The sequence below is a fragment of the Aethalodelphis obliquidens genome, unplaced genomic scaffold (assembly GCF_003676395.1).
Source record: "Aethalodelphis obliquidens isolate GAN/ISIS:26980383/991018 unplaced genomic scaffold, ASM367639v1 scaffold23, whole genome shotgun sequence".
NCBI classification, from domain to species: domain Eukaryota; kingdom Metazoa; phylum Chordata; class Mammalia; order Artiodactyla; family Delphinidae; genus Aethalodelphis; species Aethalodelphis obliquidens.
Window position 1 is genome coordinate 6,932,120 of NW_020837967.1, and position 15,976 is coordinate 6,948,095.

The 15,976-nt window shown below is 47.8% G+C and overlaps 1 long non-coding RNA gene across 1 annotated transcript in view; it reads right to left on the reverse strand.

Annotated features, from left to right (window-relative positions):
- Positions 1-2,208: 2,208 nt before the first annotated feature.
- The window catches only part of LOC113628269 (uncharacterized), a 35,579-nt gene continuing 21,811 nt past the window's right edge, over positions 2,209-15,976 (reverse strand). Inside the window, exon 3 of the long non-coding RNA XR_003435962.1 lies at positions 2,209-2,681. This is a non-coding gene — a long non-coding RNA (uncharacterized LOC113628269). The remainder of the gene's footprint in view (positions 2,682-15,976) is intronic.

The window sequence follows — 15,976 nt, forward strand, 5'->3', positions numbered from 1 at the left end:
ACCCCCACGGCAAATACAAATTGGGGGTGAATGTGCATCTCTGCTTCCTTCCACTGGGATATTGAATGAAAACGTTCTGATCACCACCGCAGACGACTGCTTTTGGAAAGCCTCGTGTGTTCATCTTTCCCTCTGTACCATTTACTGCTCAGGGAGCTTTGCTGAGCTCAGCCCAGAAGATCCCACACCAGCAGATTCAGGGGCTAGAAAGTCAGCGAAAGGGGCCTTTGATTCTGCATGGCCTGGGGGAGACAGCATTCCCAAGGCCGGCCTCAGCCCCCCAAAAAAACAAACATGGCGCAAATAAATGACTAATTTTACACCAACAAATGGGGGGGCCTGCCAGGAGATTTATTGAGCTGAAACTCTTGCCAGGCAGCCCTCGGAAGGAGCTCTCTCTGCTCCCCGGTATGTGCATTGGCCACAGTTGAGCCAGCATCTATATGACTCTGAATCCCGTGCCTCTGACACCACACCGCAGTCCTCCCAATGTACCGAAAAGATCACAGTTCCAGCCTGGAGAGACGGACGACCAATGCACTCAAAGGAAACCAATCAGAAATGGCAGAGCCAAGGCAACGCAGCTTTGCTTACCGAGGGGATGCAGGAGAAGATTCAACCTCGAAGAACACCGAGTTCAAGTCCGAGGATTGCCACCATCTAGCTGTGTGACGGTGCAGGTGACGGAGCCTCTTTCAGCGCCCAGGTCCCCTTCTGGGACCCTCGTGTCCTCCCGGTTCTGACACTGCAGATTCTACAGCAATGGAAACTTGCTGTGAAACCTGAAACAGGTAGCTTTGCTCAGAGAAAATGCTCTTTTACAAAAGGAGAAGATGGGCCTCTTTCCCTAGAAGCGGTGAACAGTGAAAACACCTGATTACATTGGAGAGCGAGAAATCCATCATGGAGCCTCGGAGCCTGGGGGCCACACCTGAACCTTTTAAAAACGTCCGGCTGGGAAGCACCTACAGAGTGAAATCGGCCATCATCCTAATTTTGTCTAGGGGCCCCCTTTCCTCTCTCCGTCCTCTGAAAACCCACTGCACTAAGCTTTTAAATTGTTTTAAAATATTTGACTAATGAATGATTATTCTTTCCTGGCAGTCATCAAGAGGCCAGAGTTCAAATCAGCCTTATTGAAGCTCACCTGTTACCGTTAATAAACTTAATGAAATTTCAGTCTTGCAAGGGTTTTTCTTTCATGTTCTGGAGCCCAGAATGTATTTTTCAGGTCCCAAACAGAGGCCCGCCCCCCACCCACCCCCGAGAAGCTGGCAGGCTGTCCCGGGCCTGCAGGATGGGAGGACCCGGCCCGCTCTGGCTCCCTGGGGGAGGGGAGGCCGCTGTCCCACAGGAAAGGGGGAGGGAAGGCTGGGGGCCGGGTGAGTCCAGTGTTGTGGGGTTTATGCTCCTCTGACGTCCTCGCTGATTTTCATAACGATGTTTCCTTCCAAGCTGCCTTTCCTGCCCGGGAATGTCTCAGCTCTGACCTAATTTGCAAGTATTTGTTCACAGATTTAAGAAATCTTTCCCTTTTCTGTTGTATGTTTTCAATATTTACCTTACCTAACTCTGTATTGAGATGGTACTGGCCACGTTTAGAAATTTCTAGGAATCTAGAAAACAGGAAAAAATGTTGGTCAAAGTGGAGTGTGATTTAAAGCTTATCAATGCTGCGACTGATGTCGTGGTTGCTCTGTGCCGGGCACTGTTTAAGCATTTTCTGGATGTTAATACATGAAGCCTCATAAAGTCTCTATGCACTAGGCTTCATGAACCCCATTCTACAGAGATGAAACTAAAACACAAAGATACTGTGACTTGCCTGTCATCACACAGCCGGTAGGGGGCTGGGCTAGGTCTGAAATCCAGGGGGTCGGGTTCTGAGCACGGACTCTACCCCAGGCCACCCTGCTGCCCCTCTTACTGGCTTTGAGGTGACAGCGACATTCCATCACTTTGTAGACACTTCTGTTGTGCAGGAAGCACACTGAATTATTCTTTTTTTTTTTTTTTTTTTGCGGTACGCGGGCCTCTCACTGCTGTGGCCTCTCCCGTTGCGGAGCACAGGCTCCGGATGCGCAGGCCTAGCGGCCATGGCTCACGGGCCCAGCCGCTCCACGGCATGTGGCATCTTCCCGGACCAGGGCACGAACCCGTGTCCCCTGCATCGGCAGGCAGACTCTCAACCACTGCGCCACCAGGGAAGCCCTGAATTATTCTTTTTAATCACAGTCTAGTGTATCATGCTCCCTGCCCCCAAACAAGAGTGTGCGTTCCTACAGGGCCACATCAGTCCTCTGTTGTTTATTTCTCAGCTCCTGGACACTGCCCGGCACAGCGTCGATCTCCCATGAGACTTTCCGGGTCCAGTTGAATGCAGCCAGGGTGCAGTTTCCCCACACACCCTCACCCCGTCCTGGCTTGTGACACAGACATGAGAAATTTCTTAAAATTCTCAGAGCACATTTTCTAAATCAGTTTTGCAAAGTTGAATAGCTCAGCAAAACGTGAATTAAATCCATGTTTTCTCTGTAGGTCCATGGAAGTTGATGGTGACTCTGTGTAGGTCGGTATTCAGGAGTTACTTTGGATGAAATCAGATCCAGGGTTCCACAAAGCCCATTTTCTTTCTTTAAAGCACAGCTGAAGCATGTTTTGGCCTCCAAATGCTTACACTTCTGGTGATAGAACAGAGAGAAAATATATGGTTGGTTGGCAAGGTGAGAAGACAGCTAATAGATTTGCTCTTGACAGACTCTACTGAAATGGTTAATATGCCTAATTAAACCAAAATCGGCTCGTTTGTTACTGCTGTCAAAGTTATTATTCTGATCCTTTGATAATTATCCCTTAAGTTACCCAGTCAGTCTGTCCAGTTTTCACACATGAAGTTTCTTCAAGGCCCTAGTCCCATATCAGCAACCCCACCCGGTCCCTAAAGGATGATGGACAGTTGCCAGGGTCACTCACTGTGCCCCTCACCCCACCCAGCCCACCCACCCCAGGGACCCCTCACACCTGTCCTCCTGCCAGTCTAGTGGTGAACCACACACACACACGTTACCATGTTCCTGTAAAAGCAGATTTAATTTCCTTTATTTCAGTTGCATGGATTTTTTTCCCCCGGGTCTATTTCCAAAAGAAACAGTTGAAAGGATTTTAAAACATCACTGCATGTATTTATTGAGTCTAAACTGCAGAGCGCTGTGCGAGGCATCATGCGATGGTTTTTTTCAGACAATTCCGACTCTCCAGGAACTTAGTCTAGTAGATAAGTCATGACCACGTTAAAACTCAAATACAAAATAGCTGTCACGCACGGGAGTCAGGTAGTTGGGCTGCCTCTGTGCCCACGCTCTGTGACTTGCTGTGTGACGTGGGGGCTAGTCGTCTAACCTCTTCGAGCCTCAGGTTCCTCACGGTTAGAAGGGGGATGATAGTGATACCTGGCTCCTAAGTGGTTCGAGGATTAACGTAGATGAGACTTGATGACCGCCCCCCCATGTCCCCGTGACCCACCTCCATATCACGTGCAGCTGTGGTGGGCACTTTCCACAGATAACAGCTTCCTCCGTTATGAAATGAGCTGTGTTCCCACAAAGTTCATATGTTGAACTACCCCTGTCCCCCAATGGGACTGTATCTGGAACTAGGGCCTATAAGGAGGTAGTAAGGTTAAATGAGGTCATAAGGATGGATCCCTAATCTAGAAGGATTAGTGTCCTTATAAGCAGAAGGAGAGACACCAGGGGTATTTATGCACAGAGGAAAGGCTGTCCACAAGCCAAGGAAAGAGGCCTCGGGAGAAACCAAACCTGCCCACACCTTGACCTTGGACTTCCAGCCTCCAGAACTGGGAGAAAATACATTTGATTGTTTTGTTTTGTTTTTGGTTTTTTTGCGGTACGCGGGCCTCTCACTGCTGTGGCCTCTCCCGTTACGGACGGAGCACAGGCTCTGGACGCGCAGGCTCAGCGGCCATGGCTCACGGACCCAGCCGCTCCGCGGCATGTGGGATCTTCCCGGACAAGGCACGAACCCGTGTCCCCTGCATCCGCAGGCGGACTCTCAACCACTGCGCCACCAGGGAAGCCCAATACATTTATTTTTAAGTCCTCCAGTCCTCCAGGTGTTCTGTTACAGCGAGCAGACTAAGACCCGCCCCCAAGCACTTTGTCTCCGCCTCTGCGGTGGCGCTGGCCCTCCAGTAACGGGCTCAGCCTTCAACACAAACCCCAAAGTGGCGGGGAGGTAAGGCCTCCAGGGACACCCCTCAACACAGCAGGTGGGGGGTGTGGATAACCGCCCCGGACCCTGGCCGTCGGAGGAAGAAGCTCTCAGGTGCGGGGCTGTGTCTTCTCAGGCGGGACCGGCAGGGCTGAGCCCACCATAGCGCTGACCTGCTCATTAACGCAAACTTCATCAGCTTTTCTCCTTCCTGCCTCACCTGGTCCCACGCCCTCACCTGTGCTTCCTAGGATGACCTTCCAAATAAACCGCCTTCACACGGGCCCTTGATTCGGGGTCCGCCTTTGGGGAACCCAAACTAAGTCAAGGGATAGATTCACATCAGTCTCTCAGGGAGCACCCCCCATCCCTCACAAAAAAGTGGAAACAAGGTTTAGCCACGGAAGGCGCGTTACAGTGGGGCCATCCGACCGGTTGCTAAATGAACACCACAGGAAATAAGTATTACAGGAACCAAGTGGAAGGGATCTCAGCGCCCAGTTACCTTACAAACTGTGACATCACACAGACAAGGTCTAGCTGACTAAAAAGATAACAGACTTGCCAGCCCTGGTACTCAACGCAGGATGTTCTGACCAGAAGCTGGTGTGCCCTTCCTGGTGACATCCCCTCGAGACTGTCAGGGTGAGCAGCCCCATAAACAATCCAAGCTTTCCGGAAGTTTCCTTAGCAACGTTCAGGAAAAAGGCTGAGCAAGTGCGTGGTCCCCTAACTCCCCTCCGGTGGCCCCTGGAGAAGGAATTTATGAGCTGCTGCATCTCTAGTCCCTTCCTTGGCATTTATTGGCTTTTTGATGAAGGTTAGAGCAATTTTTCTGTCAACAGCTTCTCATTAGGGGCCTGGTGATGTTCTTTTGACCATTATTTTACTCGGCATCATGCCTGGTCACTGTGAGAAGAGGTTCCACTTAGAAAGCATCCGTCTTTGCAGCAGCAAAGAGCTCAGGTAATCCCACTGAAATATTCCTCCGGGCCGACAGTGCCCCGAGGCTTGTGTACTGAACTCAGACAACAAGCCATCCTTTCGTGAACCACTCAGCTTCTGGCGTGGTGCCTCCCCATCTCTTTTTAAAGACATATTTCAGGTTTAATTCTCTGTTTCTTTTAAAAATGAATTATGGAGAACTTGTTGGTGAAATAATCACTAGGACTTACTTCTCAGAGACCACAGGTTCTCACCACGAATGACAAGTCTGCCTTGGAAAAGCCTGGAACCAGCAGGTGTTGGAGGAAGGTGTCCGGTTCCCCTGACGGACTGTTTATCTCGCCCCTGAAATGCACTGTCTGCACACGGTGATGCTTTAGGAAAGCATCTGGAGACGTCTGAGGCTCCTGTCGTTCATCCTTCATACACCCTCCTCCGCCTTCCCTACCACCGTGAATCTAGCCTGGAATGGCTCGTGGCCCAGCTTTCAGTCCTCAGTGGATAGTTTATCAATCTTGTGTCACCTGTCCCATCCCCACTCCACTCCGGTCCCCACCCAGACTCTTCTGAAGTGGATCCCAGAGTCACCTCCTCAGAACAGAAAGACACTGCTCTCACCCAGGAAATTCCAAGGGATTTGGGAGCTCTGTGTAGGGAACCACGGTCAAGGAGCAAATATTAGGACAAAAGATGCTCCTGGTGCGCTCATCACTCAGGAAGTGACAAGGGTCTCAGGAGCCCTGCGCCAGGACCTGGGGACAGAGACCAGCATATACATGTTCTCTTATCTCACAAGAACCCCTTGGATGTCTTTCCCTCCTGTTCCCAGGGATCATTTTCCAAAATAACTGCCTCCATGCAGACCTGGGGCTCAGGCTCTGCTTTCCAGGGGAAACCCAGGCTGAGATGCCAACCGGGGAGGGGCCAAGGGAGTTCCAAGAATGCCAGCAAAGGGAGTCCCAGGGTGACCACCAGGCACCAGACCCTTGTTTAATTAGAATCTCTGGTTCTCAGAGCTTGAAGCTGCAGTTCCAAACTTCTCCAGCAGAGGGAAGTGGTAGCTTAGCTCTAGACGGACATCTCCACGGCCTAACTGTTGCCAGGTTACCTGGACTAGAAAATCACATTGGCTTTTTAGTCCTGAGAATAAAAGAAACATATTTAGCAGAGTCAATACTAGTACAGTTAGTTAGATGTCAGTTCATCTGAGGCAGTGGAGAGGAAGAAGCTCATAAATATTGTTTGCTTTTCTTTTTTTTTTAAATAATAGAGTCAGCTGACCTCAGAGTGTGCTATAAAGATTGCTCCCTGCATTTTTATTCCTGGGTGGTCATCGGAGGAAAGGCTCCGTATCAGGGTTTCTCAGGCTCAGCACTGTGGACATTTGGGGCCAGACAATCCTCTGCTGTGGGGTTGTCCGGGCATTGCAGGCTGTTCAGCAGCATCCCTGGCTGCTTTCTACCCATGAGATGCCAGTATACCCTCCCCCCACCCCTGTGACAACCAAAACTGTCTCCAGATTTTGCCAAATGTCCCCAAGGGGGTGGAGGGACAAAATCACCCCAGTTGAGAACCACTGCCCTGGATGATTATCTGGGCCAGTTAGTTTATCAGCGAAACAAAGTATTGATGCTGCCAAATGAGGCCAGAACCATGTTTTCAAGCCTGCCTTGGGCTGTTAGTATCAAAGGGCAGCGTTTTACTGAGAGCTTTTCGGGCCCTGGGCTAAGAGCTTCTGTTCTAGACCCAGGCCTACCTCGGAGCAGAACTCAGCACCCTCCACTCTCCCCAAATAGATTCAACTCTCAGAAAGCATTAAAGGAAAATGGGGATATTCCTGAAGATGACCTGAGGAGACAAAGACAAGCCTCTTCCTAAGACTCTTCCTTTGACGTTTCTGTCCTTGACCCCAAAATTCCTCTGCCAGGTCTGGTGGGTAGAGAGGAAAATTCTTCTGTCTTCAGCTCCAGCTCACCCTGCACCCCTCACAAAACCATTACTCCTCCAGCACACCCCATCCCAAGACTCTTATCAAAGTACCCCCCCATCAAAGAAGTTTCTTGCTAACATGGAAGATTTTTCTCCATATTTTTACACCTTCATTCACCTCATTTTTATAGATGAGGATGCCGAGGGATTGTCCCCAAAATCATACAGCCAAAAAGTGATGGAAGCAGGACTTGGACTCCAGACAGAGAAGGAACATCTGTCAGGGCGCATGATACTTTCACGGGCTCGGAAAAGTGTTTTCGTGATCATTTCTTTTAAAATCAGAAGAATGTCATTATAAAATATAATTTAAAATTTTTTCATGGAGGAAGGAGCGCATCAAGGCAAAAGTGCCTGGGGTCCCGTAAAGTTATCCTGCACCCCGACATTGTGCTCCATTTTTGGTGAGGGTGTTGCTGACACACACCTGCTTGATACAGAGCCAGTCTTGGTCCAGCATAAGACTGACCTCAATACTGGGGGAAAAATGTAAAAGTACAGGTCTTAGCTATTATGGGGTCAGTGGTATCATTTTCATGGATTCATTTATTCACTCAACAAACATTTCAAATGGCCTGCTATAAACGAAAAAGTTAAAATTTTAAATATTATTAAACTTTTGCTTTAAACACTGTTCAATACATTAGTTCTAAGTTATGAAAAATAGAGATTTTTTTTTTATTTGACACTAAATCCTGAGGGACCGTGATCTCATTGGATATTTTTCCAACACTAGACTTGGGGATGGAGGGGGGAGTCATGATCCTTCACTCATTTTACTGCACCATCTCTGTGCCAACTAGAGGTGGGGTAATGTCTTAGTTTGCTTGGGCAGCCATGGACTGGGCAACTTAAACAACAGAAATGAATTTTCTTACAGTTCTGGAGGCTGGAAGTCCAAGACCATGCCAGTCAAGGTGCTGGCATGGTCCCGTCCTGGTGAGGGCTCTTCTTCCTGACTTGCAGATGGCTGCCTTATCAGTGGGTCCTCACATGGCAGAGAGAGATCTCTGGTATCTCTTCCTCTTCTTATAAAGGCACCAGTCCCATCGGATCAGGGCTCCATCCTTATGACCTCGTTTAACCTCAATCACCACCTTGAAGGCCCCCATCTCCAATTCAGTCACATGAGGGGGTTGGGACTTCAACATATGAATTTGGGGGTGACAGTCCAGTCCACAGCTGGTGAGTTGGTCAAACAATTTATAGCTGGTATATTTTTAGTATTTAATTGCAAGGCTGCTGTAAACAATCAAGGAGGAAGGGTGTAGTTCTTTGAGCATTCTTCCCCAAAACCTCACCTCTTCTCTGCTCCTTTGCTCCAATTAAAGTGGAATATAATGACATCATACCCTGATGGCAATCTCTTCTTTCATGGCTGGAGCTGGTGGGTAATAGGGGTTATTTCTGTTTGGGATGAGGTGGGATGTTTTGGGTTAGGTTTGGGTTTCTTCTTCTTTTCTACTCTGAGAATAAGAAAAGGCAGGATTCCTGCCTAGGAAGGGTGGCAAATTACTGTGGAAAGAAATTCTATCAGAATTGACCATTGCATTCAGCAGCTAACATTTTTCAGTAGTCTCTTTTTTCTGCTAAGCTCCACTTCTCCACAGTTGACTCTGATTCTGAATAGTCCATTTTAATGGATATACGAAAAAGAGAAATAAGATTTTTTGAAAATGTATTTAGTGGGGGCACAAAATTATACCATTAGTTGCGTTTTGTTTGGTCTGATCTTACATTCCCTGAGCACATGGTCCTGCTTGGCTGAATGCCCCTCTTTCTACTTGCATAATAATTTCTTGACATTCAGATGATTCTCAGATGTTTAATCTTCCCTAACCACCCAATCTAGAGTCCTCTGGTCACGCCATCCACCACCTCCCTTTAATTCCCTTCTCAGCACCTACAACTCTGATTTTCTTTCTTTTCTCTCTTTTCTTTTCCCTCCCTCTCTTGTTTATTTTTTTGCACGAGAATATAAGCTGCATGAGGGCAGGGACCCTGACTGTCTTCTTCATCTCTGTACGTCTCATTTCAAGGACATGCCTGGCATAAAGTAGGCACTCAACCATTATTTGTGGAATGCACAAATGAGTGAGTGAATGAATGAATAAGATCTCAGCAAGGAGGAGAAGGCTTTTTATCTTGGTTCAGCAGTTTCTAGCTTTGCTTGGAGAGCTCTTTACAACCACTGAGAGGATTGCAAAAGGAATCAAGGCCAAGGAGAAAGAATTCTTAACAGTGAAAGAGAGAGAATATAGAAGCAAAGAAGCAAGGATGAAGCATGGGAACTCAAGAATTCCCCTCAAAGGTGAAAAACCTGTACCATGAAAACCATAAGACACTGGTAAAAAAACTGAAGATGGTACAAGTAAATGGAAGGATATTCCATGCTCATGGATTAGAAGAACTAATATTGTTAATATGGCAATACTACCCAAAGCCACCTTGAGATTCAGTGAAATCCCTATCAAAATTCCAATGGCATTTTTCACAGAAATAGAACAAATAATCCTAAAATCTGTGTGGAACCACAAAAGACCCCGAATAGCCAAAGTAATCTTGAGAAAGAAGAACAAAGCTGGGGGCATCATGCTTCTTGATTTCAAACTATACTACAAGCTACAGCAATCAAAACAGGATGGTACTGGCATAAAAACAGACACTTAGATCAATGGAACAGAATAGAGAGCCCAGAAATAAATCCATGCATATATGGTCCATTTACAACAGAGGAGCCAACAATATACGATGGGGAGAAGACAGTCTCTTCAATAAACGGTGTTGGGAAAACTAGACTGCTATATGCAAAAGGTATTGGATTACAATATGTTTAAAGCTGGCATTATATAACATAATGCTGTATAACAAAGATAATGTTTTTTTATTAGAGAACTACTATGCAGTCACCCAAAAAAATTTTGTAGAAAGAGGCGCTGCAGGAAATAAAAAGAAGTATACACAAGGGTCCTACTTGTTCGAGTTTCCAAGAGTGGACTTAAAGCTATCTTCACTTCGGTAGCTCAGATGCAATTGTCAATGATTGTCCTAATTTCCTCCTAGGGCCATGCATGTTAGAACCACCTGGAATGTTTCATGCCAGACCTGTTGAAGCAGAATCTCTGGGTTTGGAAGAATGCAGGTATTTGCAATTTTAACAAGCTCCTCTGTTGATCCTTATACGTTATATCAAGAGGAAGAGAGAAAGACCAAGTAGAAAATTTTCCGGTACAGAACACACAAGTTCACATTTAATAACCCTCCTCCACTCCTGTGTTTGTTTTGTCTAGCCCTAAAGTTGCTTTTATTAAGGGAGTTGAGATACTCGCCCATGAAGCTTATTTGTTTTTTAAATGCTGCTTTGATTTCTCAGTCGGGCTGGGTTTACATTGCCCTTGGCATCCTCCCAGAGAATTTTTGTGCCATTGAGAAAATGAGTCTGCTGCCCCCTTTACTTATCCCTTCCACTTTTTGAGCACGATGTTGTAGGAGGTCCCCAACTTTAGACATCTGAAACTCAGAGTCGCGTATAGAGGCACGAGTGTGGACCCTGGCTAGACTTCAAGAGCAACAGAAAAAGAGCAAAAGGAAAACTCCAGGGAGAGTGGACCTTCCCCAAGGGCACTGAGGATGCTGGCAGGCTGCCAAAGTCAATTTTAATAACAGTGGCAAACTAGTTGCGGTTCTTTCCAGATGATGTGTTGTATTAATGGCCATTACCTCCCTGCTTAAACTCCTGAACAGGCAGGGATTTGAAATGAGGATCTTGCAAGAAATGGACATACCTTGAAGATGAGGTCTATTCTTATAAGTTGTATAGAGCACCCCAAGTAAGATACGTGTATAAAGCCTCATTAATAACAACAGTAGGGAGTTCCCTGGTGGCGCAGTGGTTAAGAATCCGCCTGCCGATGCAGGAGACACGGGTTTGATCCCTGGTCCCACATGCCTCCGAGCAACTAAGCCAGTGCACCACAACTACTGAGCCCACACACTGCAATTACTGAGTCCATGCTCCACAAGAGAAGCCACCGCAATGAGAAGTCCGCGCACTGCAGTGAAGAGTAGCCCCACTCACCACAACTAGAGAAAGCCCGCACACAGCAACGAAGACCCAATACAGTCTAAAATAAATAAATTTATTTAAAAAAATTAAATAAAAAGTAATAAATAAATAAAGGTCATAGCGTTAAAAAAGAAAACAACAACAGTAGTTTAAGTTCTACTCAGTTCCAATGAGTTTTTGGTGTGTGTCAGAAGTTGTCAACCAATCAAGTACACAAGTTCCCACCTTCCCCCTAGAGAGAAAGTCAATAACAAGAGACACGCTGAGGGCCCACCTCCAGCTCTGCCAGTGCCTTCTGACTACTCAGCACTGCCCAGCAGGTCCCAAAGCACCAAAGAAGCTCCACTCTCACCTGCTTGACACTGGGCTTCTGCACATGATTTCAACTAATAAAACCATCCTGCTCCTTTAAATTTTCTAGTAAATGTTTGAAAACGATTGTGTATCACACTCCCTAATGTAAAGAACTTGAGGTCGAAAAAGAGGAATTACCCACCCAAGAGTCAAGTAGCTCCATTAACGGCAGGTGTAGGATGTATTCATTTCTTCTCGCTGCTGTAACAAGCGACCACAGACTTAGAGGCTTAAAACAACTCAAATACATGACCTCACTGTTCTGCAGGTCAGAAGTCCAAAATGGCTTTCACTGGCCTAAGACCAGGGTGTCAGCAGGATAGCGTTGCTCCTGGAAGCTCTGGACAGAACCAGTCTCCTTGTCTTTCCCAACTTCTCCAGGCTGCCCAGGTTCTCTGTCTCGTGACTCCCACCAGCGATCACATCACCCCAGCCCCTACTCCTGGCATTACATCTTCTCAGGCTCTGACCCACCCGCCTCCCTGTTATAAAGAGGCCTGTGATTATATTGGACCCACCTGATAGCCCAGGAATCTCTACCCACCTCACAATCCTGAACTTCATCACATATGCAGAGTCCCTTTTGCCACGTAAGGTAACATATTCACTGGTTTAGGACACGGACATTTGGGGGACCATTACTCTGCCTGCTACAGAGGACCAGAACCCAGGTTCCTTGACTCCCAGTCCAGGTATCCCTATGGCTCTCAGGCCCTCACTACCCCTTGGGCTCCTCAGAGTTCAAGGTCATCTCTGAGGTTCAGAGACAGAAGCTGGGTTGCACAGCAGCAGAGGATTTCCTCTTAAAGTGGCGGTTTACCATTGTGCACACCCCGTATACCCCTGCTACCCCATAACCACCCCTACATTACATCACGCCTCAGAAGGATGGGGCTGGCCCCTGAGGTTCAGGAAGCATCTCGGTGGCTCACTGAAGAGGGCTGGGGGTATAGAGATAGTGTTGCTGACTATCCTGGGGGTACCTCTCAGGAATCTGAGTGTGGTAGGATGAAGCACCCTGATATCTGCAAGGCCCTGGGAGCAACCCGAGGGCTGGTACAAATGCCCACCAGCCATGCTGACGAGAAGCCAGCAAAGAAGGGAATCAGGATGAGGAGAGTAGGGAAGAGAGAAGCAGGCTGAGCTGTGGTGTCAGTAGGTCTGGGTGAGGCCAGGACAAAGGAGCCTGTGCCCAGGGAACAGCGAAGGGCTGGCCACCCAGCACTGCCAGCTGAGTCACCTCCGCCGAACACTCAGAACCCCCTCAGTCAAGAAAGGTTGGCTGGAGAAGAAACAGAAGAGGACTCCGCCCGGAAAACATGCACCAGCCATCCTGCCAGCCTCGTTGCCATGGAAACGATAAAATTCCAAAGGTGTTCCCACTTTTCTACCACCACAGGCAGAGTCCGGGAAGGCTGGGGGCCTCAGAGAGGAGGAGCCGGGTGGGAGGAGAGTGACAGAGGGGTGTCAGCTATGACCAGGGAACCAAGCCCCATCTGCATCCCCAGTGCTGAGCAGACTAACAGGAATATCTGGAGCCAGAGGCGGGTTTTCCTTTCTCTTGGGAAAGCCAGCTGAGAATGCATCCATGGTAACTAGGGATGGGGGATGGAGAGTCTGCAAGTGAAGACAAAGTATCAGCTGCTCATCTAGAGAGGGATAATAATTAACCAGGAGGGTCCCCTTCGGTCCAATGACCCCAAGAGACAAGTGGCAGGGTCAGACGGTTGGCCTCACGTGTGTGTGACCTGGGCAGCCCCCCAGGGCCCCCACCCAGAAGGATCTCACGGTTGGGTTCAAGCTCAGCTGTCACCATCTTAAACTTATTCATCATTTTGAAACCGAACAGGACCCTGCGAGACTTTCCCCGGAACAGACCCCTATGTCCTCCACCTCTTGTTTGTAGAAAAGTTTTAGCCTCCTAGGCCTTCCCCAAGTTCCAGAGAGCAAATTTAATCAGAGAAGTGAGAAAATGCAGAAACAAGGGAAAGCAGTCGAGCAAGACAAAATAAAAATAGTTTAGCCATAAAACAAAGTCAAGGGCCCTTAGTTCCTCCTCAGGGGCTGCAGATAATATCCTGAGTCGTGTCCTTGAGTTGTTTTGCAGATACTGAAACCTCCACCAGGTGGAAACTGCTGACCAGGTAGACCCCAGACCGGTTGGAACCAGAAGGTTGATGATGTTAACTCCTGTAATACCACCCTGTTACGTCACCACCAACCAATCAGAAGGACGTACACAAGCTGGTCATGCACCTGGGGACCCTCTCCCTCACGTTGCCCTTAAAATCCCTTCCCCTAAAGCCATCAGGGAGTTCGGGCCTTTTGAGCATGAGCTGCCTGGACTCCCTGCTTGGAGCCTGCAATAAATGCTGCGCTCTCCTTCCCCACAGCCCGGTGTCAGTGGGTTGGCTTTGCTGCGCGTCAGGCAAGCGGATCCAAGTTTAGTTCAGCAACAAGTTTTGAACGAGAGACCCCCTCATTTTCATTTTTCACTGGCCCCCTCAAACCATGTAGCTGGTCTCCGGGTGTATCATGCAGGACACATTGTGTCTGTGCAGGACGAAGGGTGAAGAAGGAATAAAATGCTCAGCGTCTCATTTAAGAGGTAGATCTCTTATCTATTCATTCAGTCAGACAAAATTCAGCAGAAAATTCTCTCCCACCCTCCTCCCAACCCCCGCATGAAGGTACACACATGTACAATCCCAGGCTTACCCCTCACACAACTGACCACACCAAACTGCAGTCCCCTGGTGTCCAGGTGGGATCAGGCCAGCGTTTAGGAATGCTGAGGGTATTTCATTGCTTTTCAGGGAAACAATCTAATGCTCGGCTGATAGGCTCATATACATTTCTGCCAGGGCTCAGAGGAGCCAAGAGAAGAGCTGAACGTCAAAACGAGTTTGGACATTTGGAATTTAAGTTTTTTCACAGCTTCAACCACCACCATCAGAATAAGATTTTAAAAACAAAGACGAAAGGAAGGTCAATTTTTTTTAAAAGGTGAAGAATAATTTCCTTATAAGATGGTTGCGAAATTTCATTAAACTGCACCTAGGATACTGCCTGTGTCTGTAGAGCCTAAGTAAACAAATGTTAATTTCCTTATTCCCTTCAAAGCCCCTCTTTGTACACTCTTTCTTCTTTTCTTCCAATCTTGCTGAGTAAGTTACAGCCTTAAGCTGCCCCTGCCCCTGCCCCTCGGTTACCTAACGTGATGGGCTGAATAATAACAAAACTCCTATGCTGAAGACCTACCCTCAGTACCTCAGAATGTGACTGTATTTGGCGTTGAGCCTTTAAAGAGGTGGTTATGATAAAGTGAGGCTGTATAGGTGGGTCTTAATCCAACAGGACTGCTGACATAAGAGGAGATTAGGACACAGCCAGGTACAGAGGGACGACCACGTGAGGGCACAGGGAGAAGACGGCCATCTACAAGCCAAGGAGAGAGGCCTCAGGAGAAGCTAACCCTGCCCACACCTTGATCTGGGACACTGAGTCTACAAATGTGAGAAGATAAAAGTCCATTGTTTAAGCCACCCAGCCTGTGGTATTTTGTTGTGGCAGCCTGAGCTGACTAATACACCTAACATCATCCGAGTTATGGTTCTTGGAGAGGAGCAAGCCTACACTGCCAAGAACGATGAAAACTCTCTTATCAGGCAACACCCTGAAGAAGGGAGCACTGCTCTTCAGGAATCTAGCTGGGTGCTTTCCACCAGGTATTCTCTGGGTGTCTTTTCTCCTGGGAGTTCATTGCCTCCTTGTAAATAGAAGCCACTGTCCCCTGAGGAGGGAAGTGGAGGGTGTATTTGGGGTCATCAGTCACTCATGCCAGCCCAACCTACCCAAATGTTCACATACTCCTGGGCCCTGTTCCAACCTCAAGAGAAGCCCTTTCTTGGTCTTACAAGCCCTGAGCAGCAAAGCACACATGGAGCCAGTCTTCTGCCCAAGGGCCAGGCTGAATGAGCCCCCAAATTCTGACTAAACTTCTGGTCTAATGGGCTTTACTTGTGTTCCCCAAGGAAGTTACAGACCAAGAGTTGGAAATGGAGGAGGTGTCTTAACATGTGGGTCTTTATCATTCCTGGCAAAATTATTTGGAGCCATGAAATCTGGATCAAGGCAGGAAAGTCCAGAAGACCTTATCACACCATTCCTAAAAACAAACACTTCCACTGAGTTTTCTCATTACCAACACTGTGTTAAGCACTTCACGTACACTTTTTTCTCCCAAGCAAGATTTCAACACAAAGGAGCCAGCCTGCATTTAGAAAAGTACCAAGAGTAAGGCCTGTGTATTTAGGGTGTCAGGGAAAGAGCTTTTCCAGGGGAGCAAATGCTTTGTCCATTACCATGTCCATTGCTTCTCCCTGGATTTGC